General features: G+C 46.8%; 1 non-coding gene across 1 annotated transcript; it reads right to left on the bottom strand.

Moving 5' to 3' along the window:
• Window positions 1–6,003: 6,003 nt before the first annotated feature.
• LOC123463790 lies at window positions 6,004–6,106 on the bottom strand. The gene has a single exon (XR_006639175.1). It is a non-coding gene; the product is annotated as a U6 spliceosomal RNA (small nuclear RNA).
• Window positions 6,107–11,204: the final 5,098 nt, after the last annotated feature.

Below are 11,204 nucleotides of genomic sequence, written 5' to 3'. Positions count from 1 at the left end.
TCTCTCTGTCACTCTCAAATAAATAAGTAAAAATGAAAAGAAAATTAAAAAAAAAACACAAGTCTGCCTTCACTGCTTCCCTAGAGTCTCTCCTGCCCTGGGGATAATTCTTCTGCCCTTTGATGCCCACACATGTTCTTCCTGTCCTTGGCACTAGATGGTCAGTCTCAGCCTGTGGCAGTCAACTTGGTGGACGGGTCAGCCCTCACTCTGTGAGGCTGCATGACATTGTCCTTATTTCCCTCAGCTCCATCAGCTCAGTGCAAGCCTCCTTGGGTAGCTTCAAGGACCTCCAGTTCCCAGGAGCACCCCATCCTCTGTCTTTTGTTTCTGTCCTTGGTGGGGTGATAGTAGTGTTCCCAGTATATAAACAAGTATTTAGTGCTGGGGCTTGAGGCAGGGTCGCAGTAAAGCCATCTGGCTATAGTTGATAAAGAGCAGAGTGGGGGCTGGAGAGATGGCTTAGCGGTTAAGCGCTTGCCTGTGAAGCCTAAGGACCCCAGTTCGAGGCTCAGTTCCCCAGGTCCCACGTTAGCCAGATGCACAAGGGGGCGCACGCGTCTGGAGTTCGTTTGCAGTGGCTGGAAGCCCTGGCGCGCCCATTCTCTCTCTCTCCCTCTCTCTGTCTTTCTCTCTGTGTCTGTCGCTCTCAAATAAATTAATTAATTAATTAAAAAAAAAAAGAGCAGAGTGGGTCAAGCAGGAAGGTAGAGACAACCCATTGCCATCAGGGGCCTGCAGTCTATCCGGGAGGTCCCTACCCATCCCATCTTGGCCTCCGAAGGATCTTGGACAGTAAAGCTCAGGCCAGGTCCAACGGAGCCTGCACTCGCCTCTGCTAAATGGACCTTCATTCTTGTCAGCTGCAGCAGGGGATGGGTAAGGAGGCGGCTTTTCTAGCCTTCTGTCACCCACCAGTCCTTCCCCAGCAAGCCGTAGAGGGCAGCTGTGAACTATCCTTGCAGCCTCCCCACCCCACCAAGGACATCTGCTGCCTCCTGAAGCCTGATGCCGCCCACCAGTGTGGCAGAGGGCTTCCCTCGGCCCTCCCCTCCACAGCTAGTCCATCTCACCCAATGCTTTCCCTGAGGTCCTGAGCAGGGGGCTGGGGAAGGGAGAGGAGGCAGTGCCTATGGGGACAAGCCATTCATCTGAGAAGCTGGCCATCTTGACCTGCCTATGATCAACTCAACCATGCCCCGGCCTCAGTGGAGGCCAAATGAAGGAGGAAAAGCAGATGAAGAAGATGGCAACAGCTGGGCGTGGTGGCGCACGCCTTTAATCCCCAGCACGCTGGAAGCAGAGGTAGGAGGATCGCCAAGAGTTCGAGGCCACCCTGAGAATACAGAGTGAATTCCAGGTCAGCTTGGGCTAGAGTGAGACCCTACCTCAACAAAGAAGAAGAAGAGGAGGAGGAGAGGCAAAAATGGTGACTCTCCCTGGAAAAGTGTCCTGTTTGTCAAGCCTCCTGGAGACTCATTACCTTGACTTGCATGCCAGGGCCTTTAAACCAGAAGGGATAGGGCAGGAATGGGAATAGGACCCAGCAGGGCCCTAGGGTAAGGGATGAAGGGAAGGAACCAAAGGAGGAAGGGAGATGGGGGTGTGCCTCAAGCTGTGGGTGCATGTGATGCTGTAAGGTCTATGCACGTGGGACTCGGGAGGTGTTCCTGTGTGTTTACTGAGCAGGTCTGCAGCAGGTCTAAGCCCTGGGGACTCAGATCTCCAGCCACCGCGAGGCCCAAGCCCAGAAATCGTGGAGCTGGCCAGCAGGAGGTAGGGGGTGTGCAGCCTCACAGGCCGGCTGCTGTGGCACGAGATGAAAGGCCAGGAGCGGGCTGTTGGCAGACGGACAGGCGGGCCGAGTGGAGGCGTGGGGTGGGGGAGGGGAGATAAGCATCAGCAAGGGCTGCCAGGTGTCGACATGGTGGAGTGTGGAGGACGCGGGTGGAGTTTTAGCCCCCGGGATCAGGGCAGAGAGCCTGAAGTTGGAAGGGCTCCCTGTGAGGTCATCATGTCCAGCCTGATGTGCCTCAAGGCGCTGGGCCTCAAACCAAGCAGGCCCTGCCCGGGGATGGTGTCTGAGGCTGGATGCTTCTTCCTGGCACCAGCCAGTCCTCCACTTGTACCCATTCTCCAGCCGTGCACCTAAAGTCCGATTTATAGCCGTCTCTGTGCACTTAAAGACACGACCCTCAACCCTCCATGAGAAATGGTAGCTGTACTGTGCCATTTTTTTTTTTAATTTGGGGGGATTTAGATTTTACTATAAAGCTTAAGAGAAGAAGGAAGGCAGCCCTGGCCGGGCGTGGTGGCGCACACCTTTCATCCCAGCACTCGGGAGGCAGAGGAGTTCCAGGACACCCCGAGACTACGTGGTGAATTCCAGGTCAGCCTGAGCTAGAGTGAAACTCCACCTTGAAAAACCAAAACCAAAAACAACCAAAAAAACCTTTTTGGTACTTCGCGAGAGTGTTAGAGAGCTCTGGGCTGGGTCTGTCTTGGACGTTCACGGCCCTTGATTCAGAATTTCTCTGATTTTCATTGCTCCCCACTCCCAGTCCCAACCTTGGAAAGAAGGTTCCAGAGACCTCAGGAAGGGGAACTTTCTTGCTTTCTATTTATTTTATTTTATTTTTATTGTTTATTTGAGAGTGACAGACAGAGAGAAAGAAGGAGAGAGAGAGAGAGAGAGAGAGAGAGAGAGAACGGGCGCGCCAGGGCCTCCAGCCACTGCAAACGAACTCCAGACGCGTGCGCCCCCTTGTGCATCTGGCTAACGTGGGACCTGGGGAACCGAGCCTCGAACCGGGGTCCTTAGGCTTCACAGGCAAGTGCTTAACCGCTAAGCCATCTCTCCAGCCCCTTTCTTGCTTTCTAAAGTTCTTTTTCTCTTAACATCTCTTCACCTCTCTATATTCTCTCCTATTTCTTTTTTTAAATGTATTTTATTTATTTATTTATTTGAGAGAGAAAAAGGCAGAGAGAGAGAGAGAGAGAGAGAGAGAGACAGCCATTGAGAATGGGTGCACCAGGGCACCCAGCCATTGCAAATGAATTCCAGACACATGTGCCCCCTTGTGCGTCTGGCTTACGTGGGTGCTGGGGAATCGAACCGGGATCCTTTGGCTTTGCAGGCAGGCGCCTTAACCGCTAAGTCATTTCTCTAGCCCTCGGCTATTTCTTTAGCCCAGTCTTCTACCTTTACTTGCCCAGAGAGTACTTCTAGTCTTCCCATCTCCCTACTCTCCTCTGATCCATCACCACAAAGCTCCACAGCGGCCTTTCTGACCTGAGAAGGCCAACGTCACTTCCAGGCAGGGCGGCCTCTGAGCCAGAAGGGGAGCCTTGGCCCCAGCACTGTTAAGTGTAATGCTCAGACGTGACCTTGCTTAAAGAACCCCAGCGGTCAAGGTTGTCCAAGAACAGGGACGTTTATTTTCCAGTCTGGGGTTTCTTACTCTTGTTTTCTTTTTTTTCTAAAATATTTTATATTTATTTATTTATTAGAGAGAGAAAGAGGCAGTTAGAGAGAGCAAGAGGGAAAATGGGCACTCCAGGGTCTCTAGCCACTGCAAACACACTTCAGACACATGCACTGCCTTGTGCATCAGGCTTATGTGGGTACTGGGGAATCGAACCTGGGTCTTTAGATTACGCAGGCAAGTGCCTAAACTGCTAAGCCCTCTCTTCAGCCCTTATTCTAAGTTTTCACAAATAAAAGCAGTACTGTCTACAAAGCTAGAGTTGCAGGTGGAATTTGTACAAGTAGGGGGTGAAATAAAAATAAATGGATAAGGTGGAGATATAACTTAATGGTAGCATGTTTTTTTGTTTTTTTTTTTTTAATTTTTTTTTTTATTTATTTGAGAGCGACAGACACAGAGAGAAAGACAGATAGAGGGAGAGAGAGAGAATGGGCGCGCCAGGGCTTCCAGCCTCTGCAAACGAACTCCAGACGCGTGCGCCCCCTTGTGCATCTGGCTAACGTGGGACCTGGGGAACCGAGCCTCGAACCGGGGTCCTTAGGCTTCACAGGCAAGCGCTTAACCGCTAAGCCATCTCTCCAGCCCAATGGTAGCATGTTTGACTCCCCTATGAGAGGTCCTGGGTTTCATCTCCTAAAAAATATACCAAAACAAAAATACTAAAAAAATACTTGTCAAGTCTTTCCTTTTAGATGCCACATGTGCAACAGGTTTGATTTTGTTTCGCCACACACCGGTAGGAAATTGCTGACAAGGCAGAGGCAGGAGGATCAGCAGTTCGAGGCCATCCTGGGCAACAGGTCTGGTTTTGTTTGGTTTGGCAGGGTCTCGTATAACCCAAACTGGCTTGAACTCACTGTGAAACCAAAAAATGACCTTGACACTCTTTTTTTTTTTTTTTTTTTTTTTGAGGTAGGGTCTCACGGTAGCCCAGGCTGACCTGAAATTCACTATGTAGTCTCAGGGTGACCTCAAACTCACAGCGACCCTCCTATCTCAGCCTCCCAAGTGCTGGGATTAAAGGCATGTGCTACCATGCCTGGCAACTTTGACACTCTGATCCTTCTGCCTCTGTCCCTCTGTCTCCTCAGTGCTAGGATTACAGTCATTTTCAGGCATTTGTCACACACAGTCTTATGCAGTGCTAGGAACCAAACCCAGGGCATGTTATTTTTAAATTTAAGAATAATATAGCCAGGTGTGGTGGTGCATGCCTTTAATCCCAGCATTCAGGAGGTAGAGGTAGGAGGATCATTGTGAATTTGAGGCCAGCCTGAGACTACATAGTGAATTCCAGGTCAGCCTGGGCTAGAGTGAGACCCTACCTTGAGAAACAAAAAAATAAAAATAAAAATAAAAAAATAAGTAATAATAGTAAAGTAATATAATTCATTCCTTTTTTAGCATGTATATGTGTGTTGTATATGTGCATCAGTACATTCGTGTTTGTGTGTGTGTATGCCTGTACATGTGTCCATGCATGTGAAGGCTAGAGATCAGCACTTAACACTTTTAATTATTTTTCTTGATAATTTGCATACATGTATATAATGTGTTTTTATCATAATCCCCTCCCGTTACCTTTTCTTGTCCTTGCTCCCCCATTCACTTGAGCCCCTTCTTCTTTTCAAGTAGTTTCCCTTCTACTTTGGTGTCTTTTTTTTCTTCCTCCACCATCCATGGTGACATGTTTATGGGCCCAATACAGTGCAGGGCACTCACAGTCGCTGTGAGGTCTTACGCGCAGTGGCTCTGTCACGTCTGGAAGAGAGCACGCCAAAGCACTCCTGCTTGTGCTCCGGCTCTTACATTCTCCCCCCCACCCCCGAACAATGTTCTATGAGCCGTACAGGGGTGATAGATGTCTCATTTAGCACTGAGCACTTAATAGTCACTTATTCTCCATATTTTGACCAGTTGTGAGTCTCCCCAGGAGTCACCGCCAACAGCAGAAAGCTCCCCTGGCCATAGGTGAGCACATCCCTCATCTATAGGCATAAACATCAAGATTTAGAAGGCAATTTGATGGGCATAACAGATCCATTTAGCCAAACAACCGTAGTGGCTTCCCTTCTAGAGCTTATTAACTTTTGACTAGGCTTTTGACTAGGCTTTCAGTACCAGCCATGAATTCCTTGCTGTGGTGTGGGCCTAAAATCCAATCAGAAAGCACTTGGTAACTCCCATAGCAGTCGTACCACTGTTGCGTCACTGGGCACATCTTGCCTGGCTGGACGGTTGCGTAGTTAGCTCTCTGGGTAAGACTTTTTCTATTCCCACAGTCTGCGTAGCACTTTCAGCATAATGACAGCTACCCAGCAGTGAGGACATTTTCAGCTCAGTTCCCACTCGATTCCTTTTCTTTCTTTCTTTCTTTTTTTACAAGTGACATAATTTTGGAACAATTTTATTAAAATTATCAATTAATATTTAGGGATAAAAATGTGTTTGAGCAGGTTTTACTGTTTTAGAATATCATAGTTTAACATTAGTAATTACATCACTTTAAAAATTAGAAACTATGGAGCACTTCACAAATTTGCACGTCACCCTTGTGCAAGGGCCGTGCTAATTTTGTATTGTCCCAATTTTAGTATATGTGCTGCTGAAGTGAGCACCCCACCTGATTTCTGAGTGTCCTGCAATTGTAGCACCTTAGTTATTCTATGTTTGGCTTTTCAAGGTAGGATCTCCCTCTAACCCAGGCTGACCTGGAACTCACTTTTTAATAGTCTCAGGGTGGTGGTGAACTCACTGTGATCCTCCTACCTCTGCTTCCCAAGTACTGGGATTAAAGGCGTGCACCACCATGCTGGACTTACCTTATTTTTTGAGACAAGGTTTCAAGGTTTTCAGGTTCTACTGAACCTGGAGCTCACTGGCTTGGCTACCATCAGGTTCCAGGTATCAGTGCTAGGGTTACAGGTGCACACTGGCATGCCCAGCTCTTATTTTACCTGAGTTCTGGGAATCCAAACTCAGGTCTTCCTACGTACATGGCAAGCACTTTAGTGACTGAGCCATCTCTTCAATCTGAAGAGTAATGGGACTCATTCTTGGATCCAATTTCCCAGCATCCACATTGCTTCTGCATAGCAGATGCAAAAAGGGGCACATCTGGCATTTGTTTGCAGTGGTCAGAGGCCCTGGCATGCCCATACATATACATGCACACATACACACACAAATAAATATATATATTTTTTAATTATCTACTATGAGGTTGAGGGTAAAATTCAGTGGTAAGAGTATATATGTGCTTGGTAGGCATGAAGCCCTGGGTTTATTCCTTGTCATCAAAATTAAAAAAAGAGGGGTGCTGAGAAGATGACTCAGTGGTTAAAGGTGTTTATTTGCAAAGCCTACAGGCCTGGGTTCAATTCCCAATCTACTTACATAAACTAGGTACAAAAAGTGGCACAAGTGGGCTGGAGAGATGGCTTAGTGGTTAAGTGCTTTCCTGTGAAGTCTAAGGACCCCAGTTTGAGGCTTGATTCCCCAGGATCCACGCTAGCCAGATGCACAGGGGGGCGCACGCGTCTGGAGTCTGTTTGCAGTGGCTGGAGGCCCTGGCACCCCATTCTCTCTCTTTCCCTCTCTCTCTCTCTCTGCCTCTTTCTCTCTCTCTCACTCTCAAATAAAGAAAAATAAACAAAAGAAAAAGAAAAGGTGGCACAAGTGTCTGGTACACACACACACACACACACACACACACGAGCAAATAAATAAAAATTTGAAAGAACATAGCCTGGTGGCAGAATGTTGCCTAGCATTTGTAAAACCTCTGGGTGTGATTCCAACATTGCAAAACAATAAGAAAATAAAAATATTAAATAAATGTTCTAGTAGTGTGAAGCGCGCATGTGCTCGTTTCTCTGAGTCTCAGATCTGCACAGGACTCAGAATAGATACACACTGCAGGTGAGAAACGTTTTTCTGTGCTAACTGATGCCTCCAACTCTTAGTTTGCATAAAGGTAGAACTATGCTGAACAGGTAAGATTTGATAGGAATATATTTTTTTTTAAGAACTTTTTTTTATTTTTTGGCTTTTCAAAGTATGGTCTCACTCTGGCCCAGGCTGACCTAGAATTCACTCTGAAGTCTCAGGGTGACCTTGAACTCACAGTGATCCTCCTACATCTGCCTCCCAAGAACTGGGATTAAAGGCGTGTGGTGTGCCACCACACCCGGCCAGAGTGGACTTTTTTATATGAGAGAGAGAGAGAGAATTGGTATGTCATGGCCTCTAGCCACTGCAATCAAACTCCAGACACATGTGCCATCTTGTGCACATATGCGACCTTGCGTCTTCTGTCACTTTGTGTGTCTGGCTTATGTAGGACCTGGAGAGTCAAACATGGGTCCTTAGGCTTTGAAGGCAAGTGCCTTAACTGCTAAGCCATCTCTCCAGCCTTTGTTAGGAATCTTTACATTGGTGATTTGATGGAAAATGAATGTTGGAATTACAAAGTATCATTCTCATTAAAATAGCTCATATTTAACTGGATTTGCACAACTGGATACTAAAATTTTAGATTTGACTAAATAAAATTAATATTTTGATTTTTTAGCATTTATTTATTTATTTATCTGAGAGAGAGAATGGCACACTAGGGCCTTCTGCCACTGCAAACAAACCCCCGATGCATGTGCCACTTTGTGCATCTGGCTCTACATGGGCACTGGGGAATTGAACCTGGACCATTAGGCTTTGCAAGCAGGTGCCCTATGGCTGAGCCATCTCTCCAGCCCAGCCCACCTTTTTTTTTTGGTCCTTTCAAGGCAGGATCTCACTCCAGTCCAGGCTGACCTGGAACTCACTCTGTAGCTCCAAGCTAGCCTTAAACTCATGGCAATCCTCCTACCTCAACCTCCAGAGTCCTGGGATTAAAGGCAAAGGTGATGATACCTGGCCTCCACCTTTTATATTTAGCAGCAAAATTATAATATTCAATTAATTTATTTATTTAGTCTTCTTTTCTTTCTTTCTTTCTTTTTTTCTTTTTGATGTAGGGTCTCGCTCTAGTCCAGGCTGACCTGGAATTCACTATGTAGTCTCAAACTCCTACCTTAACTCCTAAACCACCTTCTCCAGCCCTATTTTTTTCAGTTTTTCAAGGTAGGGTCTTGCTGTATGTCAGGCTGACCTGAAACTGCAATTAGGGTAGCTATGAACTCACAGCCATCCTCCTAACGCAGCCTTCTAAGTGCTGGGGGAGACATGAGCCACCACGCTCAGCAACCTAGAATATTTTAACCTCATAAATATTCAGTGAGATTGAAAGTATGGCCTCATGTGAATTTTTAAAATTTTGTTGTTATAAAGAAATAATGGGGGTGGAGAGATGGCTTAGTAATTAAGGCACTTGCCTGCAAGGCCAAAGGACCCAGGTTTGATTCCCCAGGATCCATGTAAGTCAGATGCACAAGGTGGTGCATGCATCTGGAGTTTGTTTGCAACGGCTGGAAGCCCTGGTGTGCCAATTCTCCCTCTCTCCCTGCAAACCCTCTCACTTTCTGTCTTTCAAATAGATAAATAATTAAAAGAAAAAAAAGAAATATTGGGGGCTGGAGACATAGCTCAGTGGTTAAGGTGCTTGCCTACAAAGGCTAATGACCTGGGTTTGATTCCCCAGTACCTACATAAATCCAGGTGCACAAAGTGGTGCATGCATCTGGAGTTTGTTGTTAGGCTTTTTGGGCAAGTGCCTTAACCACTAAGACATCTCTCCAGCCCTAATTACATATGTTCTTTCTATCTGCCTTGACAATATTTCGCTTTTAAAAATATTTTTATTTATTTATTTGCAAGCAGAGAGAGAGAGAGAGAGAGAGAGAGAGAGAGAGAATGGGTGCACCAGACCCTCCAGCTGATGGCAATTGGAAATTAAGGTCTCCTGGAGGCAGTGTACTTTGGGGGCGGGCTTGTGGGTGTTATAGCCAGTTTCCCATTGCCAGTGTTTGGCACACTCTCCTGTTGTCCACCTTATGTGGGCCAGGGGGTGATATCCACCCTCTGCTCATGCCATTGTTTTCCCCTGCCATCGTGGAGCTTCCTCTTGACCCTGTAAGACAAAATAAACCTCTTTTTTCCCATAAGCTGCTCTTAGTTGGGTGATTTCTACCAGCAATGCGAACCTGACTGTGACAGGGTCTCTTGCAGAAAACAAGATGGGGAGAAGAGGGGTGGCAGGGGGCTTCTAGGTGGCCAAAGGGACAGGACCAGAAAGGGGAGAGGGTGGGGAAGGGGCTGATATATTACTGACCGGCACTGGCTCCTTGCAGGAGGAGCTGCTGTGATAGAGGTGGGGACAAGGTAGCATGAGGGAGGCGCCCTGTCTCCTTGAATCTGCTGTGTGCTGGGTCCTCTAGAGCACAGCTTCTGAAACTTCTTCCACTCGTGACTCCTTTCTGCCTGAGAAATTGTGACATGGCCTCATTTACTGAAGCTAGGCCATAAAGAAATTTGTTTTATGAAAAACCAAAAAAAAAATTATTTTATTCTTTGGTATACCTATCACCATTTATCAAAGTAGGAAGCATGTTTGCCTCCTCATGAGATAGATGTGCTTGTTTATTTTTACAGAGAGGATGAAATCTGAGCTGATTATTTGGTACTAAAGGACACACAGAGTCCTCAGCATTTCCAGATGGATGGATTTGTTTCCAATCATTGACGCTGAGAATACCACTGTGTGTAAATACGTAGAACAAAGTGGCAGAAGTGCGTTTAAGGCCATCTCAGAATTGTTGCAAATTCTTTCTTAATTCCAACCCAAGCAAAATGCACTTTAAAAAAAAATATATATATATATATTATTATTTACTTGACAGAAAAAGAGGGGGAGGGAGAGAGAGAGAGAGAGAGAGAGAATGGGTGCTCCAGGACCTCCAGCCCCTGCAAATGAACTCCAGACGTGTGCGCCCCCTTGTGCATCTGGTGTACATGGGTCCTGGGGAATCGAACCTGGGTCCTTTGGCTTTGCAGGGTAAACACCTTAACTGCTAAGCCATCCCTCCAGCCCCCCCCCCCTTTTTTTTTGAGGTAGGGTCTCACTGTATTCCAGGTTGATCTGAAACTTATTCTGTAGTCCCAGGTGGTCAAGCTTTGCAAGCAAGCACCTTTAACCAGTGAGTCATCTCTCCAATCCCTGGGTTTTTTGTTTTTTTTTTCATTTTATTTTTAGCACGAGTAGGTGTGTATATGCTTGATGCGTGTATGAGGGTATGGCACACATCCATGTCAATGTCTGGGGACGACCTTGGGGTCTTTGCCCTCTCCTCCTGCTCTGCTTGAGACAGGGTGTCCCTTGTCATTTTGTCCTTGCTGCTGACGTGGGCATGCTAGGATTACAGATGTGAACCACTTCGTTTCCGGCTTTACGTGGGTACTGGAGAGTTGAACTCTGGCCATTAGGAGTGCAAGTAAGTGCCTTTAGCCACTGAGACATCTCCCTGGCCCCTGTGTTTGATTTTCAGTTAAATCTTGATCATTGCCCAGTCAGAAACCTTGTATTGTTGCCGAATCTCTTCTCTCCCCCACGTTCAGTTCCATGATCCTGTGTGGTGTTATAACCCACAGTTTAAGGAGCTGGACTCAGAGCATCATAGCCTGTGTGTTAGACGGCACGAGAGCTCATCTATTCCAGTGTCTCCTTTGACAGAAGGGGAAATTGAGGCTCAGAGGGAGAGCATGACTTGGCCTAGGTGAGAG

This window comes from Jaculus jaculus, chromosome 9 (genome assembly GCF_020740685.1).
Source record: "Jaculus jaculus isolate mJacJac1 chromosome 9, mJacJac1.mat.Y.cur, whole genome shotgun sequence".
Taxonomy (NCBI): Eukaryota; Metazoa; Chordata; class Mammalia; order Rodentia; family Dipodidae; genus Jaculus; species Jaculus jaculus.
The sequence above is the reverse complement of the archived record's forward strand: the minus strand, read 5'-3'. Positions and strand labels throughout refer to the sequence as shown.